This window comes from Dermochelys coriacea, chromosome 4, assembly GCF_009764565.3.
Source record: "Dermochelys coriacea isolate rDerCor1 chromosome 4, rDerCor1.pri.v4, whole genome shotgun sequence".
NCBI lineage: Eukaryota > Metazoa > Chordata > Testudines > Dermochelyidae > Dermochelys > Dermochelys coriacea.
In genome coordinates this window covers 125,955,158-125,975,147 of record NC_050071.1, presented here as the reverse complement: position 1 = coordinate 125,975,147, position 19,990 = coordinate 125,955,158, and the positions used below count along the sequence as shown (strand labels likewise).

Sequence of the window (19,990 nt, the reverse complement as noted above, 5' to 3'; positions counted from 1 at the left end):
TCCAACACCCAACACACTGGGCCCAGTCTTGACTTGGACCGCTTAGTGCTACCATGATACAAATAGTAATGCTAACAGTCAGAACCCTGAGATGTTATGGAATTGAATAGCACCCTTTAAATATGCAGCTGTTCCTAGCATTTTGAGAGTGAAAGAAAGTTAAAGACACAGAACTGATCAGGAAGGCTATATGGATGTTGCTACAGGCCATCACACTGTGGCTCACTTCCTCTGAGATACTTTTCCTGATATTCAAAGCCCAAGAGTCAGGATTAAGCTATCTCAGTGACCATCTCTCCTTCTGTGCCCCATGCCCCTGGCAGCAGCAAGCAAGGATGACAATGTGGTAGGTGTCCTCCAGATGAAATTCAAAGAAGGCTGAAGGAAGAGTGCTCTCATTGGAGAACCCTAAGCTGTGGAATTCCCTCCCAGAAGTCGTGATCAGCCTGGTTCTTGCTACCTTAGGACACAATGCACATAACTTACTTGGATAACCCAATAAGTCAAGGGAGGAATAGAGAATTTAGGGGACGAATCAATGTGATTCTCACTTTTTTATATAGACTCATGATTTTACAGTGATGGGTGAATTATAGCAGAGCACAATGATAAAACCAAGGTTAACCACCTTGATTGTGACAATCTCAGATATCTAAGTGTCAAATTTACATTGTATGTTTAGGTCCACACACTGCATTGGCACATTGCAACATATGACTATGCATGTATCCTCATCATATTGAACTGAAGCTAAAGCTGGGTAGATAATTCATAATGAATCATTTGTTCTACAAATTTTGCTTCTTTTTTCTGTTCACATATTGTCTGTATACAAAAAGAAAAGGAGTACTTGTGGCACCTTAGAGACTAACAAATTTATTAGAGCATAAGCTTTCGTGAGCTACAGCTCACTTCATCAGATGCATTTGGTGGAAAAAACAGAGGAGAGATTTATATACACACACAGAGAACATGAAACAATGGGTTTATCATACACACTGTAAGGAGAGTGCTCACTTAAGATAAGCCATCACCAGCAGCAGGGGGGGGAAAGAAGGAAAACCTTTCATGGTGACAAGCAAGGTAGGCTAATTCCAGCGGTTAACAAGAATATCAGAGGAACAGTGCGGGGTGGGGTGGGGGGGAGAAATACCATGGGGAAATAGTTTTACTTTGTGTAATGACTCATCCATTCCCAGTCTCTATTCAAGCCTAAGTTAATTGTATCCAGTTTGCAAATTAATTCCAATTCAGCAGTCTCCCGTTGGAGTCTGTTTTTCAAGCTTTTTTGTTGAAGGATAGCCACTCTTAGGTCTGTGATTGAGTGACCAGAGAGATTGAAGTGTTCTCCAACTGGTTTTTGAATGTTATCATTCTTGACGTCTGATTTGTGCCCATTCATTCTTTTACGTAGAGACTGTCCAGTTTGGCCAATGTACATGGCAGAGGGGCATTGCTGGCACATGATGGCATATATCACATTGGTAGATGCGCAGGTGAACGAGCCTCTGATAGTGTGGCTGATGTGATTAGGCCCTATGATGGTATCCCCTGAATAGATATGTGGACAGAGTTGGCAACGGGCTTTGTTGCAAGGATAGGTTCCTGGGTTAGTGGTTCTGTTGTGTGGTGTGTGGTTGCTGGTGAGTATTTGCTTCAGATTGGGGGGCTGTCTGTAAGCAAGGACTGGCCTGTCTCCCAAGATCTGTGAGAGTAATGGGTCGTCCTTCAGGATAGGTTGTAGATCCTTGATGATGCGTTGGAGAGGTTTTAGTTGGGGGCTGAAGGTGATGGCTAGTGGCGTTGTGTTATTTTCTTTGTCACCACAGAACTGTATCATGTTCGTGGGGGTGGAGGGACAAAAGGAGAGGCCCCGAGATAGGATAGATTCTTCTGCTGGGCTAAGAGTATAGTTGGATAGATTAACAATATTGCTGGGTGGGTTACGGGAACCATTGTTGTGGCCCCTTGTGGCATATAGTAGTTTAGATAGCTTAGTGTCCTTTTTCTTTTGTAGAGAAGCAAAGTGTGTGTTGTAAATGGCTTGTCTAGTTTTTGTAAAGTCCAGCCACGAGGAAGTTTGTGTGGAAGGTTGTTTCTTTATGAGAGTATCCAGTTTTGAGAGCTCATTCTTAATCTTTCCCTGTTTGCTATAGAGGATGTTGATCAGGTGGTTCCGCAGTTTCTTTGAGAGTGTGTGGCACAAGCTGTCAGCATAGTCTGTGTGGTATGTAGATTGTAATGGATTTTTTACCTTCAGTCCTTTCGATATGATGGACTCCTCCTGAACGTCGAAACAGCAGCCTGGATTTCTACATAGAGTGCTTCCGCCGACATGCACGAGCTGAAATTGTGGAAAAGCAGCATTGCTTACCCCATAACCTCAGCCATGCAGAACACAGTGCCATCCACAGCCTCAGAAACAACTCTGACATCATAATCAAAAAGGCTGACAAAGGAGGTGCTGACGTCATCATGAATAGGTCGGAGTATGAACAAGAGGCTACCAGGCAGCTCTCCAACACCACTTTCTACAAGCCATTACCCTCTGATCCCACTGAGAGTTACCAAAAGAAACTACAGCATTTGCTCAAGAAACTCCCTGAAAAAGCACAAGAACAAATCCGCACAGACACACCCCTAGAACTCCGACCTGGGGTATTCTATCTGCTACCCAAGATCCATAAACCTGGAAATCCTGGACGCCCCATCATCTCAGGCATTGGCACCCTGACAGCAGGATTGTCTGGCTATGTAGACTCCCTCCTCAGGCCCTTCGTCACCAGCACTCCCAGCTATCTTCAAGACACCACTGACTTCCTGAGGAAACTACAGTCCATTAGTGATCTTCCTAAAAACACCATCCTAGCCACTATGGATGTAGAAGCCCTCTACACCAACATTCCACACAAAGATGGCCTACAAGCCGTCAGGAACAGTATCCCCGATACTGTCACGGCTAACCTGGTGGCTGAACTTTGTGACTTTGTCCTCACCCATAACTATTTCACATTTGGTGACAATGTATACCTTCAAATCAGCGGCACTGCGATGGGTACCCGCATGGCCCCACAGTATGCCAACATTTTTATGGCTGACTTAGAACAACGCTTCCTCAGTTCTCGTCCCCTAATGCCCCTACTCTACTTGCGCTACATTGATGACATCTTCATCATCTGGACCCATGGAAAAGAAGCTCTTGAGGAATTCCACCATGATTTCAACAATTTCCATCCCACCATCAACCTCAGCCTGGACCAGTCCACACAAGAGATCCACTTCCTGGACACTACGGTGCTAATAAGCAATGGTCACATAAACACCACCCTATATCGGAAACCTACTGACCGCTATTCCTACTTACATGCCTCTAGCTTTCATCCAGATCATACCACTCGATCCATTGTCTACAGCCAAGCTCTACGATATAATCGCATTTGCTCCAACCCCTCAGACAGAGACAAACACCTACAATATCTCTATCATGCATTCTTACAACTACAATACCCACCTGCTGAAGTGAAGAAACAGATTGACAGAGCCAGAAGAGTACCCAGAAGTCACCTACTACAGGACAGGCCCAACAAAGAAAATAACAGAACGCCACTAGCCATCACCTTCAGCCCCCAACTAAAACCTCTCCAACGCATCATCAAGGATCTACAACCTATCCTGAAGGACGACCCATTACTCTCACAGATCTTGGGAGACAGGCCAGTCCTTGCTTACAGACAGCCCCCCAATCTGAAGCAAATATGCACCAGCAACCACACACCACACAACAGAACCACTAACCCAGGAACCTATCCTTGCAACAAAGCCCGTTGCCAACTCTGTCCACATATCTATTCAGGGGATACCATCATAGGGCCTAATCACATCAGCCACACTATCAGAGGCTTGTTCACCTGCGCATCTACCAATGTGATATATGCCATCATGTGCCAGCAATGCCCCTCTGCCATGTACATTGGCCAAACTGGACAGTCTCTACGTAAAAGAATGAATGGGCACAAATCAGACGTCAAGAATTATAACATTCAAAAACCAGTTGGAGAACACTTCAATCTCTCTGGTCACTCGATTACAGACCTAAGAGTGGCTATCCTTCAACAAAAAAGCTTCAAAAACAGACTCCAACGAGAGACTGCTGAATTGGAATTAATTTGCAAACTGGATACAATTAACTTAGGCTTGAATAGAGACTGGGAATGGATGAGTCATTACACAAAGTAAAACTATTTCCTCATGGTATTTCTCCCTCCCACCCACCCCCGCCCCCCACTGTTCCTTTTGTTAACTGCTGGAATTAGCCTACCTTGCTTGTCACCATGAAAGGTTTTCCTCCTTTCCCCCCCCTGCTGCTGGTGATGGCTTATCTTAAGTGATCACTCTCCTTACAGTGTGTATGATAAACCCATTGTTTCATGTTCTCTGTGTGTGTATATAAATCTCTCCTCTGTTTTTTCCACCAAATACATCCGATGAAGTGAGCTGTAGCTCACGAAAGCTTATGCTCTAATAAATTTGTTAGTCTCTAAGGTGCCACAAGTACTCCTTTTCTTTTTGCGAATACAGACTAACACGGCTGCTACTCTGAAACCTGTCTGTATACAGATTGTGATTTTCCAAAATGTATTAATTGTTCAAAATTATTCACTATGTAATTTCTGTGAATAATTCTTGATATATGGGATGTTCACAACTAACTCATTACAAATATTTAATATTCAAAATTTGAGCTGTTTTGATTGGACAGACAAGGAACATGATATTTTCCTGGATGTCAAATAACTTCTTAAACTAGACTGCCTCCTCTCAACCCCAGAATCCAGGATCAAGGAGTTGGCAATTCTACATCCACTCCCTCTGTTCAAAAATCATGATCCAGGCCCCCCAAAAACATGAGATTGGTTTAAAAGTCATGAGATTAATAAAAAATAATAATACATTTTGGTTTCTTTATATTTACCTTCTGGTTTCCAAGCTGTGAGGGGATGCACTTGCTTTACATTTTCAAGCTTTTCTCTATAAACATGAAGGCTAGCCTAGAAATTTACTTTTTTCAAGTAAAAACTACAAGCCTCATGCAACCTCTGCCATGAGCAGTTGGGGCTTTACGAAATACACCAACTAATCACAAGAATTGGCTGTAGTGTCTCACTAACACTTCTGTGCCTTAGAGAACTCTGCCTAGGCAACTCTCCATGAGTAAGTTTTGGATTGTGGCAGAATCCAAGATATACATCATGGTGGTGGTTTCTTCTTGCCTTTCTACTGAGGGAATTCTTATTTCCATCTCAAGGAGGAAGTGGTCCACCTGAAGCTGGTCAGAAATTTTCCAATTAAATTTTTTGTCAGAAAATGCTGGTTCATCTAACCTGAATTTTCTTGCAAAAGGACGTCGAGTTCAATGCACTTGCAGCCAGGGTTCCGTTGGAAACCTGCCTAGTTCCCTGACAGCATGTCTGCTGGGGAGCCCCAGCACAGTCAACCCTGTGGCCTGGAACAACAGGCCTCCCATATCCACGGCTCCAGGCCAGATGTGTCATGCTAGGACTACCAGGCTCCTTGCTGTGGAGCCAGGAGCTTGGCAGGCCTGGAAACCCAGCTCTAACTGTGGCTGGTCTCTTGGCTCCATAGCATGGAGTCTGCAAGCCCTAAGAACTGACTCAACTCAGGGCTGTCAGAGCTTCCAGGCTCATTTCCGTGGAGCCAAGTGCCTGGAAGCCCAAGGAGACCCAGCTCTGGCCAGGTCTCTCAATCTTAGTCTCAGAATGATACCAAATTTCAAACGCTGAAACTTCTCACAAACCAGAAATTCCACATTTGGGCCAGATCGAGGTCCACGCCCAACCCAAGCATCCAGTGCAGGGTATAGTTAGCTCTGATGTGTATGTGGTGGTGGTGGGGCTCTGGAGGTTACCTGTGAGACAGCTAAGAAGGACAGTGTGTATGGGAGGCTTGGGGCTGTTGTAGCCAAGGTGGACGGTGATAGATGTCTCTGCGGGACAGCATCTCTCTCGGTAAACCTCGGGAGCCTTTGGCATCTAGATGAGTCATTACACAAAGTAAAACTATTTCCCCATGTTATTTCTCCCCCCCCCCCACCGTTCCTCAGATATTCTTATTAACTGCTGGAAATAGCCTACCTTGCTTGTCACCATGAAAGGTTTTCCTCTTCCCCCCCCCCCCCCCCCCCCCCGCTGCTGGTGATGGCTTATCTTAAGTGATCACTCTCCTTACAGTGTGTATGATAAACCCATTGTTTCATGTTCTCTGTGTGTGTATATCCATCTCCCCTCTGTATTTTCCACCAAATGCATCCGATGAAGTGAGCTGTAGCTCACGAAAGCTTATGGTCTAATAAATTTGTTAGTCTCTAAGGTGCCACAAGTCCTGCTTTTCTTTTTGGCATCTGAGAGTTTCTAGTTCAGCTGGTTGCCCGGGCTGGTCTGGGGGGCTCACATATTATATGGCCGCACTGCCGACTGCCCCAGGGCTAGCCAGGCACCCAGAGAGCCCCATTCAAACCCTCTGTCCAGCTGACACCTGTCACCAAAGTTCTTCCCTAGACCGGAACTGCGGGACTTACGCTGAGGCCTGAGCATCAGCCCCTGAGAACTACAACTCCCACCGCGCACCGGGGCCGGACGGAAGGTGAGGGCGAAGTCAAACGGCCTGCTAATTGATATTCACGCCGTCCAATCAGCGAGCCGGAAGGGCTGTGGCCTCGCCAATGATTGGGCGGCAGGGGGGGTGGCCGCGCCGGCTCAGTCTGGAGTTTCTAGATCGGCCGCTAAGGAGGGTGAGTATGGTGGGCAGGGGCTGCTGGGACCGGGACCCAGGGGCGCCCGCTCTGCGCTGAGCCCCCAGGAACGTGCCGCGGAGCCGGGGCGGCAGGTGACAAGGGACCTGAACCCTGGGAAGCCGGCTCCCTGCGGGGCGCGGGGGCCTGGGCCGGAGCTCCCCTGAGAGCCGGGCCCGGCCCCCCAACATCGCAGAGCCCACACGGGAGCCTGGCCCGCCCCCACCCACCCCTGCCACACGGGAAACAGGGTCCGGCCCCCCCAATATCCTGGGCCCCCCTTCCCTTCTCCCTCGCTTCGCCCCCCACCCCCGGGAGACGGGCCTGTGGCCCCCCCCTTCCCTTCTCCCTCGCTTCGCCCCCCACCCCCGGGAGACGGGCCTGTGGCCCCCCCCTTCCCTTCTCCCTCGCTTCGCCCCCCACCCCCGGGAGACGGGCCTGTGGCCCCCCCCTTCCCTTCGCCCTCGCTTCGCCCCCCACCCCCGGGAGACGGGCCTGTGGCCCCCCCCTTCCCTTCTCCCTCGCTTCGCCCCCCACCCCCGGGAGACGGGCCTGTGGCCCCCCCCTTCCCTTCTCCCTCGCTTCGCCCCCCCCCCCCGGGAGACGGGCCTGTGGCCCCCCCCTTCCCTTCTCCCTCGCTTCGCCCCCCACCCCCGGGAGACGGGCCTGTGGCCCCCCTTCCCTTCTCCCTCGTTTCCCCCCCCCCCGCCCAGAGACAGGCCTATGGCCTCCCTTCCCTTCTCCCTCGTCCCCCCCCCTGCCACCCCCGAGATGGGCCTGTGGCCTCCCTTCCCTTCCCACTAGCTTCCCCCCTCTGGGAGACGAGCCTCAGCCCTAGCCGCCCTCCAATCCCACTGTCCCTGCCACCCCCACCTCCCCCCCGTCCATCCCTGTCTCCAGATGTTCGTCTCCCCCGCCCCATCCCTGTCTCCAGATGTACATGCTGTTACCTCAACTCCTTTTCTGCTCATTTTAGAAGGAGGCAGGCCTTTGAGATCTGCTGTTCCCATAGTGTCCTTTCTCCAGGCAAGAACGACCTCTGAATGCTGCTCCCCTCCCCTAAAGTCTCGCTGATCATCCCACTGTCATAGAGGGAGAGGGGTCTGTCAGGCCATGGCCCCCATTAACGTTATCTTGCTTTCTCCCTCCCTGACAGCCCCGAGGGAATTGGGCCTGTAGGGATCACTGCCCCTCCCCTTCAATCCTGGTTCTGCTCCTTCACATTCCATACAGAAAGAGGGTGTGGTTATTGCTCCTTCCTGATCAACTCTGGAACTGACTGTGTATCATATCAGAGTGACAAGGAGGGTGAGGTAATATCTTTTATTGGACCAACTTCTATTGGTGAGAGAAACAAGCTTTCGAGCTTACGCAGAGCTCATTTTCAGGTTTGGGAAATGCAGCAGAGAAGGGGGAGCCAGTGGAGGGATTCAGAGAGAGGGGTGACATGGTTATAGCAATGAGCTAGGAAAATTATCTTTGCAGCAGCATTCTGAATGGGTATGAGTGGGGGAAGATTGCATTTTTCAAAGCTGGTGAGAAGAGTGTTGCAGTATCGAGATGAGACTGGATGAGAGTTTTAGCTGTGTGGATGGATAGGAAAGGCCATATTTTAGAGATGTTAGAGAAAGAAATGGCAATATTTAGATATATCTTGGATATGTGGACTTAGAGAGAGATTCAAGTCAGACTATGGGCCTGAGTGATAGGCAGGTTGGTGGTGGTCAAAGTGATCAAGAAAGGAAGTGGTGAAATCTCCAAGGCTGAGGCATTAGCATTTCATGTTTTCCTGATTGTGTCAGGTATGTTGTTTCTGTGCATTGTTTTACTAAACCCTGTACAGATTGAACATTCAACTGAACATTGAAACCCAACCAGCTAACATGTTAAAATATGCCTAGTCTACTTTGGGTTTCAATGCTTGTGTTAATACACCTTTATTCCTAGTGTAGACAAGTCCCTAGCATAGATGAGCCATAAGCATTTTAAGCAATGTCACCTAACCACTCAGAGCAAGGCTGATTGACAAGGTGCCTAAAATGATAGTAGTATGCTTCCCGTTGTTGTAAATGTTGGTGGAACTGAACTAGTGGTGTTAATAGAAGAAATAGTCTGTAAAACCTTCTCTAGTGTAAGCAAGGCCTACTGTCAGGGAAATAGCACTTGGCTAGCAGGAATTGTGCTCTGTGTCAGTCAGAATAGTGTTTTAATTGTATCCTATTCATGATGCAACTGTGGCAAAGTCCCTGCAGAAGGATTGTAAGACAACAATAGTAGCAATGTGTGGCGAACTCTTGAATTTGAGGGAGGAATGGGGTGTGGCTTTCCTTGTCCTGCCTCATCCTACAATTTAATACAGATTTTGCTATGAGATGCAATGAAAGGTTAAAGATATTCAGTAGTCTATTTAACAGCTGCTTTTCTTTCTAGGTCAAGGTTTATCAAAAACTCAGAATCATTTAAGATTCATAAATTAGAAACTGAGTGTTGTCTACATGTCACTTTTTTACTGAGACTAATAGTATGTTTCTGTGCCAAAATCGAAAGTATTCAATTATATTCATATCCCTATAGAAAGTTCTCCCAAATGGAAAAAAAAATAAAACAATCCACCACTGAAACTTCAGCTTCCCCAAGTCCTCTTTAAAGCCAATTTTAGGCACTTACAACTACTAAGGCTGTATCAGAAACAGCCAGGCATTTTATGTAACTAGACATTCCTTTCATGCACCAACTATTTGTTTAATTTGAGACAACTTTTTTGTTTTGGGTTCCAGACCAATATTCTATTATGCATCTGGTTATTAGATGACCTGAAAAAGGAATGCTTCACGTGTTCACATATAAAAAAGGTTTCATGTCTTTTTTTTAAGATTCTACCCCCCCCCCGCCCTACCCCGCCAGTTCTTTTAACCAGGGCTCCTTGTGAAACTAGAGAACTGAAGTACAAGGTGATTTTAGTATTTTATTCAACGTGGGCAGAGGTGGACTGCTCAAATGTTTAGAGCCCTGCACAGATAGAAATTTATATCAGTCAATATTAATCGGTATGAGCGGAACCACAGGGCATTTCGGGGAACTGCAGCTGTGAAAGGAGCAGAACATGGGGGCCGCCACTCCCAGGAGCCAGCGCCCCATGCTGACAGCTCCTCCAGCACAGCAGTTCTGCCCCCTGCCCCACCCACTGAGGTGGGCCCCAGGTTCACCAGAAGTTGTCCCTGGTCTTGCTCTTGTGTTCATGCGGCGTGCACGCCCCCAGAACGGAGATGCAGATAGCTGCGTGGAAGGGCTCGGGTCGGGGCTGCGGGTGGTACAGCTGCACTGGAGGAGCTGCAGGCGCAGGGCGCTGGCTCCTGGAGCAGCAGCCCTACATTTGGCTCCTTTCACTGCTGCCCTGTGGTTCCATGGATTCCGATTTATATCTGCCGATATCCGCATCTGTGGATATAACTTTGTATCTGCTCAGGGCTCTGAATTTTGTTTAAAACTTCTCTTAAGTGTTTGTCGGTCTTTGAGTTGATAGACATGTCATGGATCCACAGGATCAGTGCTATGGCCCAGCTTTTAAACGGTCTCTTGGAGGAACCAAGAGGTGTCACTCTTCCTTCAAGGTATGCCCCACAGCCTCCCTGCCTCTGAGGCTGAACCTCTGGGCTCAAGCACTCTTGCTTCATACCATGAGCTCTGCCCAGCTTCTTCATTTCAGATAGACTCCTGGCTAGAGACTGTGCTCTTCAGGCACTAATGCACCACAGCAAGTATTTTCAGTGACACCAGGCAACGTTTTCAAAACAGTAGGGTTTAATAGTCAGCTAAAACACAGCATTTTAAGTCCTTAGGTTAGCATAGAGAAGTGAAGTAAAAGATGCGTTACTCTGGCTTGGCTAGATGGACTCCACCAGCCAAGCTGTAGTAGATTCCACCTTAGAGCCTGTCTCTCTCTCTCTCACTCTTTGGAGAGTGCCAGGTGAGAACAGCCAGCCTCTCCCAGAAGCCCACTCTTCATCCCTTGCTGGTCAGCTCCCCCTTTTTTTGTCTCCAGGCGGGGCCATGCTGAGTTCGCCCCACTTGCTGGAGCTTCCTGCTTTTGTGTGTAGATCCATTCAGTCCTTGGGGCTTCCATTGTCTCAGGAGCCTCTGTTGATCTGTGTCAGTTTCAACCAGTCCTTTAATAATCTGTTTCCTGCACTGTTCCAGGCTCCGCTTTCTCCCTTTTGTACCCACTGGGTAGCAATTGAAAGCATAGAAGTCTTAAAAATATTACAGAAAATTCCTACTTATTCACAAGGAATTTCAAAAAAAAATTAAAACATTCTAAAAATCCCTTCTCCCCGCAGCTGAAATGTCTTCACTATTGACACTTATGAAATAACTACTAGACACCAGACAGCCACGTTCTCCAATTGAAAACAGGGTACAAGAGAATTGTTGCTAATGTAAAAACAAAAAGGCACCGCACTTCATAACTTCAAATAAAAATAGCCTTTGGGGGCTTTATACCTCAGAGAACTAAAGTCACAGTTTCTTTCATGTGTGTTCATTAGGTCTACAAACGTAGAGCATGGCAAACACAGCAAAATCAGTCAAGAGAAGGGACTCCTTGTTTGTAAAACAGGGGTTCTCAAACTTCACTGCACTGCAACCCCATTCTGATAACAAAAATTACTATGCAACCCTAGGAGGGGGGACCAAAGCCTGAGCCGGGGGCAGGAGGGGGAAGAGGCTAAAGCCGAAGCCCAAGGGCTTCAGCCCCAGGCAGGGGGCCTTAACCTGAGCCCCGAGACCCAGGCCTGAATCCCTCAGGCTTCTGCTGTGGGCCACGGGCTTCGACTTTGACCTCAAGCTTCGGTTTTGGCCTTGGGCCCCAGCAAGTCTAACAGCAGCCCTGTCGACCCCATTAAAACGGCATTGTGATTCACTTTGGGGTCCCAACCCACAGATTAAGAACTTATATAAAGGATATTGTCAGGTTTTTAATTCCAAGTAAAACACTTGCGTCTTACCAATACGTTAAACTGAATCACAGGTTTCAGAGTAGCAGCCGTGTTAGTCTGTATTTGCAAAAAGAAAAGGAGTACTTGTGGCACCTTAGAGACTAACAAATTTATTAGAGCATAAGCTTTCGTGAGCTACAGCTCACTTCATCGGATGCATTTGGTGGAAAAAACAGAGGGGAGATTTATATACACACACACACAGAGAACATGAAACAATGGGTTTATCATCCACACTGTAAGGAGAGTGATCACTTAAGATAAGCCATCACCAGCAGCAGGGGGGGGAAAGGAGGAAAACCTTTCATGGTGACAAGCAAGGTAGGCTAATTCCAGCAGTTAACAAGAATATCAGAGGAACAGTGGGGGGGTGGGGTGGGAGGGAGAAATACCATGGGGAAATAGTTTTACTTTGTGTAATGACTCATCCATTCCCAGTCTCTATTCAAGCCTAAGTTAATTGTATCCAGTTTGCAAATTAATTCCAGTTCAGCAGTCTCTCGTTGGAGTCTGTTTTTGAAGCTTTTTTGTTGAAGGATAGCCACTCTTAGGTCTGTGATCGAGTGACCAGAGAGATTGAAGTGTTCTCCAACTGGTTTTTGAATGTTATAATTCTTGACGTCTGATTTGTGCCCATTCATTCTTTTACGTAGAGACTGTCCAGTTTGGCTAATGTACATGGCAGAGGGGCATTGCTGGCACATGATGGCATATATCACATTGGTAGATGCGCAGGTGAACGAGCCTCTGATAGTGTGGCTGATGTGATTAGGCCCTATGATGGTATCCCCTGAATAGATATGTGGGCAGAGTTGGCAATGGGCTTTGTTGCAAGGATAGGTTCCTGGGTTAGTGGTTCTGTTGTGTGGTGTGTGGTTGCTGGTGCGTATTTGCTTCAGATTGGGGGGCTGTCTGTAAGCAAGGACTGGCCTGTCTCCCAAGATCTGTGAGAGTGATGGGTCGTCCTTCAGGATAGGTTGTAGATCCTTGATGATGCGTTGGAGAGGTTTTAGTTGGGGGCTGAAGGTGATGGCTAGTGGCGTTCTGTTGTTTTCTTTGTTGGGCCTGTCCTGTAGTAGGTGACTTCTGGGTACTCTTCTGGCTCTGTCAATCTGTTTCTTCACTTCAGCAGGTGGGTATTGTAGTTGTAGGAATGCATGATAGAGATCTTGTAGGTGTTTGTCTCTGTCTGAGGGGTTGGAGCAAATACGGTTATATCGTAGCGCTTGGCTGTAGACAATGGATCGAGTGGTATGGTCTGGATGAAAGCTAGAGGCATGTAGGTAGGAATAGCGGTCAGTAGGTTTCCGATATAGGGTGGTGTTTATGTGACCATCACTTATTAGCACCGTAGTGTCCAGGAAGTGGATGAACAGTATCCCCAATACTGTCACGGCTAACCTGGTGGCTGAACTTTGTGACTTTGTCCTGACCCATAACTATTTCACATTTGGTGACAATGTATACCTTCAAATCAGCGGCACTGCGATGGGTACCCGCATGGCCCCACAGTATGCCAACATTTTTATGGCTGACTTAGAACAACGCTTCCTCAGCTCTCGTCCCCTAATGCCCCTACTCTACTTGCGCTACATTGATGACATCTTCATCATCTGGACCCATGGAAAAGAAGCCCTTGAGGAATTCCACCAGGATTTCAACAATTTCCATCCCACCATCAACCTCAGCCTGGACCAGTCCACACAAGAGATCCACTTCCTGGACACTACGGTGCTAATAAGCGATGGTCACATAAATACCACCCTATATCGGAAACCTACTGACCGCTATTCCTACCTACATGCCTCTAGCTTTCATCCAGATCATACCACTCGATCCATTGTCTACAGCCAAGCGCTACGATATAACCGCATTTGCTCCAACCCCTCAGACAGAGACAAACACCTACAAGATCTCTATCATGCATTCCTACAACTACAATACCCACCTGCTGAAGTGAAGAAACAGATTGACAGAGCCAGAAGAGTACCCAGAAGTCACCTACTACAGGACAGGCCCAACAAAGAAAACAACAGAACGCCACTAGCCATCACCTTCAGCCCCCAACTAAAACCTCTCCAACGCATCATCAAGGATCTACAACCTATCCTGAAGGACGACCCATCACTCTCACAGATCTTGGGAGACAGGCCAGTCCTTACTTACAGACAGCCCCCCAATCTGAAGCAAATACTCACCAGCAACCACACACCACACAACAGAACCACTAACCCAGGAACCTATCCTTGCAACAAAGCCCGTTGCCAACTCTGTCCACATATCTATTCAGGGGATACCATCATAGGGCCTAATCACATCAGCCACACTATCAGAGGCTCGTTCACCTGCGCATCTACCAATGTGATATATGCCATCATGTGCCAGCAATGCCCCTCTGCCATGTACATTGGCCAAACTGGACAGTCTCTACGTAAAAGAATGAATGGACACAAATCAGACGTCAAGAATTATAACATTCAAAAACCAGTTGGAGAACACTTCAATCTCTCTGGTCACTCGATCACAGACCTAAGAGTGGCTATCCTTCAACAAAAAAGCTTCAAAAACAGACTCCAAGGAGAGACTGCTGAATTGGAATTAATTTGCAAACTGGATACAATTAACTTAGGCTTGAATAGAGACTGGGAATGGATGAGTCATTACACAAAGTAAAACTATTTCCCCATGGTATTTCTCCCTCCCACCCCACCCCCCACTGTTCCTCTGATATTCTTGTTAACTGCTGGAATTAGCCTACCTTGCTTGTCACCATGAAAGGTTTTCCTCCTCCCCCCTCCCCCCCCGCTGCTGGTGATGGCTTATCTTAAGTGAAAAGGAGTACTTGTGGCACCTTAGAGGCTAACAAATTTATTAGAGCATAAGCTTTCGTGAGCTACAGCTCGCATCCGATGAAGTGAGCTGTAGCTCACGAAAACTTATGCTCTAATAAATTTGTTAGTCTCTAAGGTGCCACAAGTATTCCTTGTCTTTTTGCGAATACAGACTAACACGGCTGCTACTCTGAAACTTATCTTAAGTGATCACTCTCCTTACAGTGTGTACGATAAACCCATTGTTTCATGTTCTCTGTGTGTGTGTCTATAAATCTCTCCTCTGTTTTTTCCACCAAATGCATCCGATGAAGTGAGCTGTAGCTCACGCAAGCTTATGCTCTAATAAATTTGTTAGTCTCTGAGGTGCCACAAGTACTCCTTTTCTTTTTGTTAAACTGAATGTTAATTATATAACTTACCTATCTCAATGCTCTTCTTCTGCATTTTGGACAGTGACAATAGATGATTCAATTCTTATTTCTAGTCTGTTCCACTATTTCCATATTGTCCAAATGCAGCACTGTTAGTATTGCAAGCTGGAAGAGGTGGGGGGGAAATGCTAAATTGAAACACACTTTGCCCAATATTTTTAAGTATTATGGAAAAAATACTTCAGGGGGTCTTGTGGGTTTTCTGCATAAGTTAATTTCTGTAACTCTGACCTGGGACAAAGCTAATATTCAGTGTCTTTTTTTTTTTCTTTTCTTTTCTTTTTTTTTTTTTTTTAGGTCTGCATTTTTATTTGAAGTGCTGTAGCTTTGTAAAGGGGGCTAGTGTCCTGAATCCTTTTGTGACAGGTATGTTGCTGGAGACTGCATGTAATCTTCCTCCTCTACCTGGGTGTGTACACACACTCATGCTTCCCCTCCAGAGTATTTTCCCCAACTGGAGGCACAGGGATCTCAATTGACTTTCACTAAAACGTTGCTTCATGAAGCTACTGTATTGTGTGAACAGTAGTCCCTGCCCTTTGTGAAACTACAAAGACATAATGCAACCTACACCCTGCCTTCCCAAATACTTCTAAGGAAAATTTATTTAGCCCCATCAGTGTATATGTAGAGTAGCTTCAACCGCAGAATAAAACATACACATTATTCAATGGACCCAATAATACAATGTAGCCACCAAGTGACCTTAAACTGCAGTTCCAACTATGTTTCAATGCAAACCATTTCACCCTAAAACTGATGCCTAACATACTTCAAAAGCATTACCTTCAGTTACAAACTAGTGTTTTTAGCTGTAGCCTGCTTTTATCTGCTTACTTTAACCTAATCCTGGCCCTGATGCAATAGCTTTTTGAGTGGACCCCAAGAAAACACTGCTGGTAGAAAAGAACGGAGAACAACTGTACAGTATTAAAATATCTAGGAAAGCAGTTCCCACAGAGTAGTAATAATGAAATCCTTAGGGCCTCCACAAGTTATAAACCAGACCACTAGAAAATTCTGGTAAAACTCTACTTGAAGATGTTCTCTTCTTAGTTATTAACCTAGGCACCAATCCTTCAAAAGTTATGCATGTGCGTAAATCTTACATACCAAGTAATCCCACACTATGAGCAGTTCCCTATTAGGGGGTGCGTATGTCTTTGCAGGGTTGGGGTCATAATTTTTCACATTTAACTTCCCCTCTACCTCTCTCTCCCTTGTTGTGAAAGGAAGAAACTGAGTTTAAAGTTGTCATTGAAAATGCTCATGAAGGCAGTACAATTGAGAATGAAGTAGTTGGCTGTTGACCAATGGTCCATCTCTTCTGCTGGACAGTTGCAGATGCTTCAGTGGGAAGCTCTTTGTTTTTAAGAGAATAACTATGCTTGGCAGAATTTTATTTTTTATATTTGTTTTTAAGCATTTTTTTATTTTTATTTTATTTTCACAGGTGCAGAAAATACTAAGGGTCAGACAATATTTAATAACTTCCATTGTTGTATGCGGTGGTGTTGTATCTGTGTTGGTCCCAGGATATGAGAGACAAGCTGGGTGAGGTAATAACTTTTATTGGACCAACTTCTGTTGGTGAGAGTTGAGCTTACACAGAGCTCTTCTTCAGGTCAGGAAAACATATTCAAAGTGTCACAACTAAGTAAAAGACACAACAGATTCGCAAAAAGAAAAGGAGTACTTGTGGCACCTTAGAGACTAACAAATTTATTAGAGCATAAGCTTTCGTGAGCTACAGCTCACTTCATCGGATGCAGTGAGCTGTAGCTCACGAAAGCTTATGCTCAAATAAATTTGTTAGTCTCTAAGGTGCCACAAGTACTCCTTTTCTTCTAGCTGCTACTCTGAAACAAAACAGATTGTTTAGCATAACTAGCTGATGCATATGTAAGGTATCATCTGAGGTGAAGTGGCCCATTAACACCTATCTAGTCATAAGGTGTGGCCTGTTAACACCTGTCTAATCATCATGGTTCACAGTTGTTATCAGGGCAATTAATGCACTGGATGAGGTACACCGCATGTGATATGCATGTGTAGGACCCATGAATCTTGAAAAAGTATGTTGTGGGAGGTGTTGATCATTGTAGCAGTAGAGATGTGTCTGCAGGTTTTGAATCTGTTCTGGCAAGATCTGATGCCGCTTGGAGTTTGTGTGTCCTGGTTTGTGAGGAGTTTGCTTCTGATGATGAGCTTGGAGAGGCTGAAGGGTTTTTGAAGGCCAGCAGAGGTGGTTCAGGAAAGATTTATTTCAGGATGGGGTCCCCATTGAGTATGGATTGTAGCTATTTGGGTTCTAGTGTGGGGTGTTAGGTGACAACCATGGGTCAGAGGAGTTTTTATTTCTGTATTAAGCAGGTTTTCTCTGTGTATTTGGGTGGTCTGTTCTATGATGCAATCTACTTCTCTAGTGGATAAAGACATTGGGTTTATGGCTTATTACAACAAGCTATAACTCACTAACAATCCAACCCAACCCAACCCTCCCCACAGCTAGTTCCCCGTCTTCCTTTCCCTCCCTATGACTGGAGGGGTGTTAATGGGCCACTTCACTTTAAATATTCCCTTGAATTGTGTGTTAACTAGTAATGCTAAACAATCTCTTCTACCTTGTATTTAGGTGAGATGCTGTGTACCTTTCCTAGATCTAAGGAAGAGAGAGATCTGTTACCTCACCTACCTTGTCTCTCTAATATTTAATAATAGTTGACGTTGAGACTCAAAGTTAAAACTTTATAATCTTTAAAACACAAATTGTCTACATATGTCAAAATATACAAAGTAAATAGCCTTAAATAAAACTTCAGTAAGTTCTCAAGCAGCATTTTTCTTACTTTGCCTATTTATAAATTTCAGTTATTCGTAGAAGTATTTTTTCCATCAGTTTGTGTGTGTACAATGAATTTAACACTTATGGATAAAAGAAATCCTTCTGGATGTAAAATAATAGAGCATAATGGTCAGTTTGGCAATAACAGACCTATGGGGAAAACTGATAGTCTGTCATGCACCGTGAGCATTAATATCCATTTTCATTCTATCTCGTATTGGATATTAGAATTAATGTCTGATCTTGCTTTTTAAGTTCTTTGCTATGACATCTCTTGACAATTAAATCTGTGGGTTACATATGCAGTCTCTTAAACTTTAGTTTTCTCAGCTTTCCCTTAGGCCAAAAGTCAGAAGTTGGGAAATGGGCAACAGGGGATAGATCACTTGATGATTACCTGTTCTGTTCATTCCCTCTGGGGCACCTGGCATTGGCCACTGTCAGAAGACAGAATACTGGGCTAGATGGACCTTTGGTGTGACCCAGTATGGCCGTTCTTATGTTCAAAACTTAATAACAGCAGCTTAAAAGTGTAGGCTTTTTTAAAAAAAATAAATAAATAAAAAAATCAATTTTTAGTCACTTGCCTGACTTTAAAAAGCGCTGAGTACCTAGCAAGTCCCATTGAAGTTATTGAAAATCCAGCTACTTTTTCAAGACCTTAACTTCAGCGACCCGCTGCTTTAAATCTTGGCCTTGGTTTTCCTACAATAGGTGCACCCAATCAATCTTCCCAGTGCCATATATTATTTTATAAAATCATGTTACTGCTTATTCTTTTCACTATCTTGATCCTTTTGAGGTTGTTTGCTTTAAGGAATAGAGTGAGTTCATGCAACCATCTAATGCTTAGAGATAGATGGCTTTCTGCATATCTGGATAAACTGGGCAGCTAAGAATCTTATACATGATTCAGAGACTGTTTGCAGAAGATAGATATTTTTAAACAAGAAGTTAGAATTTGCTGAATGGAGCAAAGATTTCCAAGATCATAAAATCTCCAGTCTGAACTTGTTTATACCCACAATTTTACCTTGTTCTGATGCTGAAGATGACCCACAAAAGAGAATATGGGGTTGTACGCTTGTTTCTTTCTGATATATAAATAGACAAAAAGTGGGGTTTTAAAGGTATTTTTCTGCTTATTTAACCTTAGAGAGAGCAGTTGTCTGGTCTTGCTGGAATTTTGACATGGAGGACTCTATGCATATGGACTATTACTTTCTTGGCCCTTAGTTGAAGGCATGCTGTTCAGTTTTTCTTTCAACTGCTTGTTTTAGGTGTTTGTGTAAAAATATTTTTTAAATAAAACAGACTTAAATAGAATTTTAAAAACTGCCACTCTCTTCAGTTAATTAGGTTTAATTTTCATGGATTTTCTGGTGTCATGAATTTATTCTCTGGTAATCCATTAGTCTTCCAGGGCAGACAAGGCCTGAATTTCTAATATTCAGCATCAAGGGGCAAAACTGTACAAACCAGCTCTTGTTTTTGGGGTAAAAACCAAGCAAGAAAAGTTATAGCCCCCAAAGAACAATTTTCTTTACAACATTATGAGAGAAAATGGGCTTGTAGTCACATGAGATTCCATATGTAACCTTAACTGTAGGGTTTGCTTCTGTAAATGGAAAAGCTGTATACTGTTAATCTGTGTTCAGAGAACTTTATAAAATAAGACACTTGCCAAAAAATTAACCTTTGGCTGTTGTAGCAATGCTTCTCCACTTCGTAGTTATGAAAACTTGCGTAGCACTGGTGAAGTACTAAAGATGAATCATAATGCTGCATTTTTACTCTTGGTTTGTAAGGCTCTGGTACTTTGCTGTTTGAGTGAAGGTTGTATAGAGGGAGGGGAAAAAGATCTTACCCAATGTGAAGAAGCTACCATTAAACGTAACGGGAAACTATAACCTTATGCAACTGAATTTTTATTTATCATTCTGTTAACCACAAATTTGCAGAGGGAAACATATTACTACTAAGAGTGCTATTGTATGAGTTAGTAGGTAGATATTTTTTTCTAGTTTTCCTGAAGAATGTTTCAAAATAAATTGTATTTAAATTGCTTTTGAGTGCAT

At 44.8% G+C, this 19,990-nt stretch overlaps 1 protein-coding gene across 14 annotated transcripts in view; it reads left to right on the top strand.

The window, feature by feature from the left end:
* Positions 1–6,772: 6,772 nt before the first annotated feature.
* RNF4 (ring finger protein 4) overlaps positions 6,773–19,990 on the top strand; it is a 44,957-nt gene continuing 31,739 nt past the window's right edge. Inside the window, exons 1-4 of one of the 14 annotated variants that reach the window (XM_038399638.2) lie at positions 6,835–6,903; positions 7,965–8,121; positions 15,365–15,433; positions 16,521–16,538. The gene's annotated coding sequence lies outside the window, so the exon portion shown is untranslated. The other 13 variants (XM_043512572.1, XM_043512575.1, XM_043512570.1 and 10 more) reach the window with 13 other exon arrangements.